The sequence below is a fragment of the Aethalodelphis obliquidens genome, unplaced genomic scaffold (assembly GCF_003676395.1).
Source record: "Aethalodelphis obliquidens isolate GAN/ISIS:26980383/991018 unplaced genomic scaffold, ASM367639v1 scaffold1, whole genome shotgun sequence".
Taxonomy (NCBI): Eukaryota; Metazoa; Chordata; class Mammalia; order Artiodactyla; family Delphinidae; genus Aethalodelphis; species Aethalodelphis obliquidens.
The window spans coordinates 34,523,621-34,537,773 of NW_020837945.1; the positions used below are offsets into that span (position 1 = coordinate 34,523,621).

General features: G+C 35.6%; 1 protein-coding gene across 1 annotated transcript in view; it reads right to left on the bottom strand.

Annotated features, from left to right (window-relative positions):
- The window catches only part of GBE1 (1,4-alpha-glucan branching enzyme 1), a 291,610-nt gene that overhangs the window by 39,643 nt on the left and 237,814 nt on the right, over nucleotides 1-14,153 (bottom strand). The gene's annotated exons all lie outside the window — the stretch shown is intronic.

Consider the following 14,153-nt stretch of genomic DNA (forward strand, 5'->3'; position numbering starts at 1 on the left):
AAATGTGTGTGTGTGTGTGTGTGTGTGTGTGTGTGTGTACGGCTGAGACACTTAGTTGGGAACCCATTTGATATTATTTCTCATTATAATGATGAGAACCAGAAACCTGATACACTTTAAACATGAAATAAAATAATAACACCTACATATACATTCTTCCTTCTGAAAATCAAATTTAGATATTAGTGGTCTAATAGACTGGCTCCTATTGTTTTTCTCAGGTTAGATTTCTATTTTATGGCTTCTTTTTTTTCTCCTAAAAATTAAACACTACTTTCCAAAATTTACTTACATTTGCCACTTTAATGCTGCACTTTTCTAAGCCACAGGTTTCTCCTTTGAGTTGGAAAGTACCGTAGCTGATACAAGTGTGTCCTACTTTAAAGTAAATAGTTGCTAAGTGAAGTAAGTCAGACAGAAAAAGACAAATACCGTATGATCTAACTGATAGGTGGAGTCTAAAAACAACAATAACAACAACCAACCAGCAAACAAAGAACAAGCGCATGGAGACAGAGAACAGACCAGTAGTTGCCTGAGGTAGGGGTGGGGGGTTGGGCAAATGGGTGAAGAGGGTCAAAAGACATAAATTTCCAGTTATAAAATAAAAATTAAAAAATATGGGGATGTAATGTACAGCATGGTGACGATAGTTGATAATACGGCATTGCATATTTGAAAGTTAGCTAGGAGAGAGGATCTTGAGAGTTGTCATCACAAGAAAAAAAAATTTTGTAACTATGTAGGGTGATGGATCTTAACTGGACTGACTGGATGATCATTTTGCAATATATACAAATACTGAGTCATTGTGTTGTACATCTGAAACTAATGTAACGTTATGTCAGTTATACTTCAATAAAAAAGAAAGGCAGAAGAGAAGCTAGCATATTAATATTCTAATAAATAAAAACTAACAAGCTATGATGTAATTCAAAATGATTTACTGTAGAGTTGCTTTAAATGGTAAACTCTGCTAAGAAACACTGCAATTTACATTTAACTTTTCAGGACTATAGTCATCAAAATAAAAATAACATCCAAATATATCTGTAGCAGCTTCATAAAAATTACAGTGTCTGCAAAACTTTTCCTTAATTTGAGTATTTCAGTCTAAACAATACTTCTTATATTGTTGTCTGCTATGTGACAGAGGAGGGAACCAGATTTCTAACTCTGCGGGCCTTTATTTACTTTATGGTGTCTTAAAGTGATTTGGGAACTTCCCTCTCCTACATTTAGGAGTCCTGCCTAGGTCTGGAGCCTGATTCACATCAGCCCATAGTGAACCCATGGCATAGCTTGCTCCATCATCCATTCAACCAGCAAAAAGATGCACCTCCAGAATTGTAGTCCAGCATATTCATTGCTGATACTGAAGGTACTGTCTGGAGAAAATTATATGTCCTAGTACTAGCGGGATTTCAACTAGTTGGGAATTTAGGAGAGACCAGAAATGCCATAGGGTAGCTAAAGTATAGTAGCCTACAAACCGGATCCAAGGTCTCTACAGGCAAAATACTTTTATTTTGGTATGACCATGAATCTCTGAGTTGACTCCAGTATTAATAAGCAATTTCTTTAGCCTTTCTGGGGGAAGACTGTTATATCACTGCCATCATGATTATCATAGTAGAATCAGCAACAAAAGCTTAATGTTGGCTTATTATTTGCCAGGCACTATTCTAAGCATTACACATGAATTAATTCCTGTCATTTTCAACAACCCTGAAGTAGTTACTATTATTGTCCCAGTTTTATGGGTAAGGAAACTGAGGCACAGAGAGTTATTAAGTAGTGGGGCCTATTAGCCCAGACAGTTCGATTTTAGCACCCTCACCCTTGGTTACCACTCTCCCGTATTGCTTAGAAGCAGATACCATGGAAATACAGTGTAAACATTGACCAAATTCTCATGTGTGGACAGAGATTCCAAGATAATGGAATGATGTGCAAATGTGTTGAGTGAGAAGGTGAGATGTAATAAGGAGTTTGGTTTAGCCATGAAATAGGGCTTGTGGTAAGGAGAAGAGGTGAGACAGGCAGGATGAAGCTAGATTAGGATGGGCCTTACAATCTTTAAACCTTAAGCTACTTTTAAGTAGGGGGATGCAAAGCTCAAATGTGTTTTTATTAAAGTATCTCTGGTAAATACAATGTGGAGGAGACACTGGATATTGGAAATAGCTGAATGGTAGGAAAGCTAACATGGAATTCAAAGTATAAGATAAGAAATAACCAGGGGAGTTCCCTCGTGGTCCAGTGGACTCTGTGCCTTCCCTGCCAAGGGCCTAGTTTTGATCCCTGGTTGGGGAACTAAGATCCCACTAGTCGCACTGCGTGGCCAAAAAAAAAAAAAAAAAAAAAAAAAAAAAGAGATGACCAGATGCAGTGGGAATGGAGAAAAGAATGGCATTTTTGAGGTGGAAATAACAGGATTTGATGACTGCCTGCTGCATGGATTTTAAGTCCGATGAGGACATTTATGAGAAACATGAATTTAGGCAATTGAATCTCTCCGGGACTCAGTTTCCTCATCTGTAAAATAGGATAACAAGTTTCATAAAAGCTCTTTTAAGGTTCAAACGAGGTATGTTAAGGCACTTGGTACAGGGTCTGGAGGCTAAAGCTTTCAATGTTTGGCAGCTTTTACATTACACACTCATTTCTGATGGTGCTCAGAAAAGAATGACATAAAAGCCAATAAGTGAGAGTTACTATAAACCTAAAATTTCTGGCTCCCATCATTCTGAGGAGGGAACTAACCAGCCCAACTCTGCAGCAGACACACAAGCAACCAGGATGAATTCAAGGCAGCTATTTGGCCCTTCTTCACTTGGTTTCATGGTACAAAATTATTCTTCTCTTTAAAGTGTGGAAGTTCTACGCTGATGCGTTTATTCACATATTTTATAATACAAACACATTTCCCTAAGCCAAGTATTAATGTTCTTTGAATTATCTATTTTAGATCTTAAAATGCAGAATTGACTGTGAAAGTAATTTTTCTACAAGACACCCAGATTGATAGGGCAAATCAGGTTGCTATGTTAGGAATCCCCTCTCTACACTCTTCCTTCATTATTCCTACTACATGTTCATCCTGCAACCTCTGAACAAGCTCTCAGGGGTTATTTATAGTTATACTATATATTATACACACATATATGCTATATATTGTATATATTATGCTATATAGTATATATTTTTATAGTATATGTATAGTATACAGATGATTCTATTCCACCTAAGTTGAAATTTAATCCTCAGTATGATGATCTTAGGATGTGGGACCTTTGGAAGGTGTTTAGGTCATGCGGGTAGAGCCCTTATGAAAGTGATTAGCACTTTTATAAATACGAGACTCCACTGAGCTCCCTTTCTCCTTCCATCACAAAAAGATATCACTAGAAGTCTATGACCTGGAAAAGGTCCCTCTCTCAACCATGCTGGCACTCTGATCTCAGACCCCCAGTCTCCAGAAATTGTGAGAAATAAACTTTTATTGTTTATAAGCTACCTGGTCTTTGGCATTTCATTATAGCAGCCCAAGCGAAATGACATCACTGTTTCCCTGGTGATAAATATTTTATTTATTTTTATTTCTATCTATAGCAATAGCTATATATATATCTCTATCTATATCCATACCTATACTTATATACATATCCATCTATCTATTTATCTATCTATCTTACCTACCTACCTACCTACTTAACAACTAGTTTTTGAAAAAAGGTAGATATATTATATATTATTTTGACTTTTAATATAAACACTTTTCATGTTAATAAGTATATTATCACCATGACGGTATTCCATTTTGTACATAAAATGCAATTTTATTTAACTATTTTCCTCATGTTAGTCATTTTGGCTTTTTCTAATATTCTAGCATTATAAAAAAAGACCAGTCTTATAAATGCATCTCTGTACACTTGTCTGATATTTCCCTAACATCAACTGAATAAGTAAAATACTGGTTCAAAAGGTAAAGAGCAGATAGGATTCTAAGAGAAAACATTTCCCAAGTTTTGAACATTGCTAATTATTTGAAGACACAGGCACAAGGTAGTAAATTGTTTCTCAAAATAATGTTTAACACACACGCAAATTATATTCCTTAATGTATATGTTTAAGTTTCTACTTTAAAAGTACTCTTTATTACTTAAATTTAAGACTTCATTTTAGTGCCTTCTAACATACATTGATCTTAAACATTCATTTATCTTTTCAATAACATCTAAAACTATTAACTATTAAGAAGAAAATTTATTACATGAGGGCAAATTAAGTACTTGGAAAAAATATAAGAAAAAAATGAAAGTGGTAAAAATGTTTGGTATCATAATCCAATTTAGGATTTTGTATGTCACTACTTTAAAGAACATTCCAATAAGCATACTTACATAATATGGAATATGAAATTAAACTTTTGAGTTAGAAAAAAGAACTGTTTAAAAAAATATGACATGAAGAAGACCCTATTCTATTAGAGAATAATTTACTAATCTCTATTACAGACTAATTTAGATTCTCTGAAAAATCTCCTGGAGAGGCTTCTTTTTAAATTGAAAGATAGAAAGTTGCATACAACAAAGAAATAGACAGAAAAATTCCATTAGTGATTGCAGACAAAACATTTTACAGAGTGGCTTTTGAATGTTATCTCTGTTGTAAATGATCTGACAAGGGGCAAATTAAGTTTAATATAGACAAATGCAACATTAAATTCATATTTGGTTCAAAACTGTAAACACAAGCATAAAATAAATGGAAGCAAATCACAGAAAGACTTTCAAAGTGACCTTGGATAACAGTGAACCATTCTCAGACTGAAAAGAGAAAAGTGGAAAATGCCCGTTAGTATCTTACACTAGTTCTCAGCTCACAAACCTAATGAAGAAAAATATTATCATTAAAACAAGTTAAGAATGTTCTTCTCAGCTATGGTCTACAGATTACTTAGGAAATGTGGCAGCATTTGAGACAGTACAGTGAAACATGCTCACCCAAATAAGCTTATAAGTAAGGCCTGCTGTATATAAAGATGGATAAGAAATCTAAATTTATTCAGGTAATGGCAAAGAAGGTAATTGACTTGTTTTAGTACAGATAACTTGATGGAATAGGGAACACATGATCCGAATCAGCATTTTAATTTAACCAAATTAAAAAATATGTGTGTATATATATTTCTAAATTATATATAAATATGTTATGTTTACATGCATACATAATATATGTATACATTCCTCAGTGAAAGCAACAGGCATTTACAACCTGGGGTTCATGCTTTCCTACAGACTCCTGATATTTTACGTAAAATGTTGTATGTATGTTCATCTGTGCATTTTTCTGAGGAGAGAAAGGTGTTCTTCAGATGCTCCAGGCGTCTGAGTCTTAAAAAGAGTAAGAGCTACTCACTGTATTAGAATGTTAGGAACTAGAAGAATGAAACACAAGGAAGGGTTTCTAAGCTACATAAAAAAGAAAAAAAAGTAGAAGCCTAAATTGAGGAAAGCATTTTAAAAATCTTCGGCTGGTTTACTCAACAGATAAGAGGCTTAGAAAAGTCACATTTAAACTAACTCTAGTCTAGAGAGGCAATGAGTGTGACTCCTGAGAACAAGACTTCCAAGTCCAAAATATGCATTACAAGTAACCTGGCACTAACCATCAAAACATGCTCTTTCTGCTCGTTAAATTATAATTATGATCACTAAGGTAATACATAGGATGGTACTCGTTTCAAAACAAAGGGAGGATGGTAATTTTTTGAGCTGCCACTTGGGACATTTTGTAAGAAAACTCACAGTTAAGGCCATGATTCATTGCATTCAATATAGTAACAGAAGTGGATGCTTCCAGAAATGAGAAGGCTGAAAGCTTTAGCTAAACAACTTTAAAACAAACACAGGGAAGCAAGTGACTAACATTGCTATGGTTAATTAATGCTTCTAGAAAATTCTACGCTGTTCCTTTTCTCCCTTTCAATTTCATCTGTAAACAGCACCATTCATGCCTGGTTAATTGTGAAAAATCTCTAAGCGCGAAATTCCTATTGGGATTTCTTTTCCTGTAATTAATTTTTTGCTGTTTGATGTAAAGGTCCAAACTATAAATTGACAAGAAGCCAGCTGTTGCAGTGATGAAATTCGAGACAATACAACTAATGAAAAAAGCCCCAGCTCTGTTAGCTGAACATTTTGATTAGCCGGTTTGTGTGTTTTGTTTCTCTAAACTGTAATACATACTAATTTTACCTAGGAATTAATTAAAGTCTATCACAGCCTCCATGCTGTGGATGTTATGTAACTCTTTGTTGATACCAAGTTTATGTATATATGAGAATAAGGTACAGTTTTAATGAGAATATAAAAAACTTTAGCTCCTACTTTTTTTTTTTTTTTTTTTTTTTTTGCAGTATGCGGCCTCTCACTGTCGTGGCCTCTCCCGTTGCGGAGCACAGGCTCCGGATGCGCAGGCCTAGCGGCCATGGCTCACGGGCCTATCCGCTCTGCGGCATGTGGGATCTTCCCAGACCGGGGCATGAACCCGTGTCCCCTGCATCGGCAGGCGGACTCTCAACCACTGTGCCACCAGGGAAGCCCTACTTCTCTTAACTGTACTGAAGACTAACTCTTTTTAAAAGGAAGTATCTATTTTAAAATCAAATGCTTCTGTCTTTCTCAAGGCCATCAAGTTACCAGAAGGTGAGACACAGAATAAAATATTTTTCTATATTAGGGAGTGTGATTTCTCTTTTTAGAAAGATAAACTTGCTATCTACTGCTCCATCCCACCTTTGACACTGATCACTATGGCTCCGGGCAGGGGCTACACTACACTTCTCTTCTTCATTCTCCACAGCATGTTCCCGTGTATTATACCTACAACAGGGACTCCTTAAATATTTAAGGTTGGATGTTTCCCTCTACAACTGATAAAGGTCTAACATCATCTCTTTTGAGGTACAGAAACAAAATATGACAGACTCAGAAGAGGAGATAAAAACAGGACGAACAAAACTCAGCAGTGCTTCTGGGATTTACCCTTAAAGTCTATCACAGCCTCCACTCTGCAGATTTTAGGTAACTCTTTGTTGATATCAAGTGTATCTATATATACACATATAATGTGTATAAATATATGTATGTGTGTATGTATATATGGTAAGTCCTAAAGAAAATATTTTAAAAAACCAAACAAACTTTAATGCCCATTCCTCTTACCTGTACCGAAGACTATTTTAAAATCAAATGCTACGGTCTCTGGGTGCTCTCTGGAGCCTCCCTCGTGTACACTCTTCCTTCAAAAGGTGCAAGTCAGTGATTATATTCTGAGCCTCATGACTCCCTATATTGACCATATGCTCAACTATAACACAAAATTCTAATTTTAAAACTACTGAAGTGTATCCTGTGTATCAGATAACGTGCTCAGTGTACATCAGCATGGTCCCTTTCCTCATAGAGCTTACAATCGAATGAGGAAGAAAGACAAATATAAAAATACACACACACATATATATATATGTTTATATATATAAACAAATATAAAAATACATATTTCCTTAAAGAGAGGAAGTTGGGGAGAAGGCTCAGAAAAGGCTTATAGGATCAGTATGAGTTGAAATAACAAAAAACTGTAGGGGAGGAAAGGAGAGAATGGCAGCAAACCTCCTCCAAGAGCAAATATAAATGCCCAGAGATGACAGTTCGGGAGGACGGACTGAAAATTATGTCAATATACAGGGAAGGGGGAAGAGTCAGTCTTAGGAACTCAATCTTGGAATTCTAGAATTTCCCTTGGTATTAAAAACAAAACAAAACAAAAATCTTTGCATACTAGGCATGTATATAGCTTTTAGAAACATACCGGGTAACTGATGCCACGGAAGTGGATGAAATTGCCTGGGGAGAATACTCAGGGAATAGAGGCAGAAAAGAGAGTATAATGGGACAAAGCCAGAGGCACACTCATACGGCTAGTTGGGGTAGAGGAAGCGGGGCCTGGAAAAGCTGGCAGAGGAAGGGCCAGAGACAGAAGAGAAAAACCATGGCGGGTAGGAGACGGGAGACTGAGCCCTGAGAAGTAGTGCTTTCTAGAGGAAACAGTGCTCAACAGTATTAAGCGCTGGCGAGCTGAACTAAAACCTGAAGGCCTATAATAGACTGAGTAACAAGAGAGGGCACTGATGAAAGACAGCAATAGCAGTGATATCTGAGGGTATAACCAAAGAACTGAAAACAATACTGTGAGAAATGAATGCTTTATTTTTTTCTATTTGTTTATTCTATGATTTTCTGACAGGTAGTATATTTAACTAAACACCTGGGAAAGAATGGCTCACCTTAGTATGTAAGCTTTGCACTCGTAAATTTTAAATTCTGAGGCAGTTTATGGTATATATGTGTATGTATATATATTTCCTATTTTAAGACATTTAAAAAAAAGGGTTAGTATACTACTAGGTTTCCTTAAAATTCCTATAACAAATTTACAAACTAATATTTTGAACAAAAGACATGATAACTTCCAGTCCTTCATCCCCTAGATAAAGGGCATGGTGGCCTGAATCAAGCACTATAGCTTCTGTCTTCCTCCATCTAATAATACTGTCATGACTATCGTTCATGCCTCTGACACTGTGACAGCTTAAAGGGACCAGAAATAATGCTTCTGTTGGAGCTGTGGTAGTGAGGCTGGTCAATACTCTCATTCTGTCCTGCTCTCCCCAGACTTCCCCCTGATTAATTATGCATAAAAAGTCTTGAGGCAATAGCCAAATGAGCTCTGGGCACTTGGGAAAACAATTTTCAACTTGAACTATGCTTGGACCATGGCCAAACCAATCAATACCTTTACTTATCTACATGATTACAATTGCTTTGGGTGATAAGTTCCCATCAATAAAGCACAGAATAGGGGGTGAACACTTGCTTACCTCAAGTGTTTCGATAAGAAGATTATCAAAATAAAACAAGTGAACAAACAAAAAATTCTCTTAACTATCAATGTCCGTAAGTACAAAATCAGATTAACTTTATATTACCTACAAGTGTGGTAGAATAAATGTAGACACTTTTATAAACCAGTCGTTTTAAATGCTGAAGAATTACCATTATTATATTGATGGGTAATTATATATTTCTTAATGCTTTCCTTTAAATCACGAAAATGGAAAAATGCTTTAAATAAATGAAATGTAATCATAAAACTATATTAAAATAATAAAAGCAATAGTAATTACTTGAGAGCCCTCTAGATACACAGACTCTGTGCTATAATTTTTAGCAGTTATTTCGGATAATAGTTGCAAAAACCCCTCAATATGGGAGGGGGCATTATTCCTATCTTCAGATAATAGATCAGGAAGGTAATATAACTATCTAAGGTTATAAGGTATAAAATATCAAAGTTAGTATTCAAACCTATATCATCTGTATTCTTTCCATTGTATCTGGCATTAGGTACTTAATTTGAACAACATTAGCTGGAAACCTACTATGAATGTACAGGCATCAGGGAAGGTAATGAAAGAGCTATAAAAAGGTGTAAAGGTATATATTTCCAATTCCACTCTCAAGTGTACAAATAAATTATACCTATTACTGACCTGTGCTCCGTTTGTGCCTTGTGTGTTCTGTTACTCCTGCTGTTACTACTCCAAGTGATAGCTGTTTGGTCTCCATGAGGCTTTTTTTAACTTCTGCAGGAAGGTTTTGGTGCTTGTGCTTCCACTAGTACTTAGACGTAAATTTTTCCCTTGTTAAAACAATTACTTAAATAGTGTAAAAATTTTTTTTTTTTTTTTTTTTTTTTGCTTGTCTCAGACTGGGGATAGACATCCTATATCCTAGTTATCCTATATTTTTATTTATTATCCCTACTGCCTAATCTAATAACAGGCACAGAGTACCCATTCAAGGATTTATTAAACCTGTGTTGAAAGAAAAAAAATGAAGGAAACCTGCTTCCCTTAGTAGGCTATAGGTTGCTTATGGAAAGTTCTGCCTTACTTTTTGATTATACAGTTCACAGCACAGGAACTCAGATAAAGAAAGTATGTAACAATTTTTTTTAACTGATTGCAAAATTGGTCTTTATAAGACCATAAGAAAAACAGACAAAAGTGCTTTGGGATGGAAACGGGATGGATAAAGAGGAGCATATCCATGTCACCAGGGAGGGGAAGATGTATACCAGAAGATAACTTCAGCTCTCTGTTTCTCAGAGGCCTCCTCTGGCGTTCTCCTCTGACTGCCATGCCAATAGGAGGCAGAATTTCGAATTGTTCATGTTGCTCTATATACTTTGACATACATTCCATCTTCGTGGCACAATTTTGTTTTAAAATAAATAAAAGTATCACCAAACAAGGATAAGACAATGAACAAAACAAACAAGACTGAACTGAGAATGTGTTATTTTTATGCAAACACAATTTTTAAGAGCTAGATAATATTTTCTTGAGAAAATTGATAGCAACAGTAATGGACTTTTGCCATTCATTACAAAACCATTTTGATGCTACATGAAGCAGAGGACTCACGATACTCTTTGACAGGGAGTGAAGTGGGAATAAGGGAGAAATTGTGGGGGGAAAAAAGGGGGTTCTTTAATAAAATCCTAACTGAATTCAGATTTTTCTGCAAGTAGTTAACAAATGTCTTAGAAAATGATTTGCTAATGGACAGCCTTGTAAAAAGTGTAAAAGTTTTGCATGCGAACAGGGCACCCACTGAAAGACTCCACACCTTTCTAGGTGGTAGAAAACAAGCGAGGAAGACAGTAATGTAAAAACAAAGAATATATTGGCTGATTATAAAATTGATTATACTTGTGGCTTTGTGGCTATTCTAACTTTAGGTTTAGACTCAAAGTTTAGTAGTGGAGTCACACTGTACTATTTTTCCCTAAAATTTGCCTATAATTTAGGATATGTTACCACCAAGTCAGGGTCAGTTCCCTGTGGTCACACGAAACATACATAGTAATAGAGATTAACACACTTCCCTAATGAATTATTAAGAGCTAAGCAGATGCATTTAGAAGGGAAGCATATAACCACAGGAAATAAGATTGGAAAGAAAATGTTCATTTAAATCCTCTATACTTCAAACCAACATCCATTTAACTCAATGCTGGTACCATTCCCAGGCTAGATGAATATTTCTGTAAGAATCTAATGCTCTTTCAAGGCACAGCCTGGATATAGCTTTTCTGAGGTTCAATCTCCCGCAGCCTTTCTTCTGTAGGCAGCAACTCTAACTCCCTAGTAGAGAGATTTAACTACCTGCTTATAACTTAATCAAAGAACCAGTATCAGTTTGCCTTTGGATGATGCTTCTATCCCTCCAAGTTCCTGCCAACAGCTAGTTATCCTTCTCTACTTCCCTGCTGTCAGCTCTTGCTTTCCTCTCAGGCCGCTGGTGCCCAAGAAATGAGAAAAAAGTTCCCTAGCAGCACGGTGGCTTGTGGGAAACACTGTGAACTTCTTCCCCCAGCAAGAAGAAAGGTTCTCAGTAATTGTACTTGCTTGCTTCAGGTGTCTCCCTTTGCTCTGAATAAAATGGATTTCGAATTTTAAAAATGTCATGGCAAGTTTATGAATTAGCCTATCAACTGGCTTTGAAGACAATTAAATGGGAGGGTTCAAAAACACAAACCATCTATGTCTTTAAAATAATAATATTTAAAATATTATGCACAAGTCTCCTAGAGAGGTTTGATGCGACGTAAACAACTGCCATCACCACCCTCCACACAGGTGAACCTTACAATCTTCCATAAGGCTGAGTCCGTCTCTACACTTCCATAAAAGTTCACGTTCTAATAAAAGAAAGGGTTTGGTAAAGAAAAGAACACGGAAATGAAGCAACACAACTAGTGATTTAATCAGTTGTGTGCTTAACTTTCATGGTATCCAGCCATTTCATTAAACTATTCCATGTGGAAATGCTCATCACTATTATTTGTCCCTGAATGAGTAGAGTTTCTTTGTTCGCCTTTAAGCTTTATCTCCCAATATACAGAACTTGCTTCAGGCAAACCAGATGACCCACAGTAATATGATACGGCCCATCTTTCCTGCTTCCACATCTTCTCTCCAGTTAGTCCTTGGCTTGTAATGCCTGTTACAAGTCAAAAAGGCAAACGCCTCCAGAAATTCTGTCCATTCTTCAACAACCAGCTTAAACATCATCTTCTATGTCAGAGACAAATCTCCTTCAGTCTAAGAAACTTACCTATTTTTTTTTTTTAGCTAGATAAACTGATGTCAAGAAAAGATACATTTCCTAACTTCCCTTTATGGCTCTCCTTTATGGCGCTGTGTCTAAGTTTTGTCCAAAGATATACAAGCAGAATTGTTTATGTGAAGATTCTTTCTAAAGAGCTGACTCAACTGGTGGATATTCACTTCTGGTTCCTCTTCCTTCTTCCTTATGTAGAGAGAGTGTTTGGGTACTTATCTGGATGACGTGGGAAGGGCAGCATTTCAGGTTTGTGACTTTTACTTTATACAATGAAATGTTTTGTACATATAGATACACAATTAAGTGAATTTAATGTAACTGTATCAAAAAACCTAAGGGTATGAAGAATATCTAAGTCAACTTCCATTCTTCAGGTTAGAAATTATATGTATAGTACAGAGGGAAACAATATGAACTATGCTATTATAGAACACATATCTTAATCTGAAATGAGCATACTGTATTAATTTTTAAATAATATAAAGAAAGCTATTCAGAAATAAATGCTATAGCTTGCCTAAAGAGTAAAGAAATATAGCAACAGTAATGGACTTTTATTACAAGAGACTCTAAGAGACTCCAAGACTCCAAGAGACTCTAATTACACTAAAAATATATTAAAATAAGCATCCAGAATCATGGCTCAACAGTCCCTCACAAATTGGTACATGAATGTATATAAATACTGTGTCAAAGTTATCCCAAAACTTCTTGAAACTTTACGGAAAGTCATTGTGTCTTTTTCAGAGGGGAAAAGGAAACTTTTAACGTTCCAAATGACAGATGTCAAGACTCATGAAATACCTAAATATTCATAACTTAGCAGACATTCTAAACAACCATCCAGGGATATATACATATTTGCTTTAATGTTATTCCTGGGACCCATTTTAAACAAAAAACCGTATAGGAACAGTGGGAGCACAGAGTGAAAACATACTAAGAGGTAAACTCTACTAACTGACTTATATAACCACAAATTCCATTGCAGTTTTACGCTTTCAGATAATTTTCTGACTATAACCTAGCGAGTCTTCAGTAAATAAAGAATTTCTCTTACAGAAATTAGAAAATAGGCAAAATTTATGTGTATACAGTGAGTAAAACATGGGATATAGAAACAAATGACATGAATTTTAGTACTCTGTCACAATGTATAACCTCAAGTTGTATAATTTTTCATTATTTGTAATATAGTTAGAACTTACACTTACTAAACACTTATTACATGCAAGGCATAATTCCAAAGACAACATCACTAAATATTTTAATTCTTACAAGTGCCCAGTAAGATAGGTATCATTATAATCCCCATTTATGACATGATGAAGGTGAAGTTCCAAAAAAATTAAGTAATGTGCCACAGATGATGCAGCTAGGAAGTAAAGCAGCCAGGATCAGAATGTGGGCAGACTGTCTCCAAACTTGAATTCATAACCATTGTGTTATACTGCCTCAGAATGAAAATTATAAAAAGAATACTGACTTTGCAGGTTGGTTGTACTAAGTGAAGTTATGCATGCAATAATGCTTTATAAACTTTAGAAGTTTAAAGAAATGCAATATTAATAGAAAAATGGCATAGGAGTACAGGAAAAAGAAAATGAAGAATAAGGATGCTGTGACTTGGTTACTGGCTGAATGTTACAGACAAGGAAAAGGAAGGAGCAACTGAAATGACTCGAGTTCACCCATGGTTACTAGAAGAGAGATGATGATACTTATAATAATAATAATTTTTGAAAGGCACCACAATTTGTAGGGAGGATGATTACAGTTTTGGATTCAGTGGCTTCAGGAGCCAACAAGATACCATGTAGAGATCTCAGGCAGGCAGTTTCCAAATTTATATTTGTAGTTTAGAACAAAAGGTTCGATTCTGAGATGCA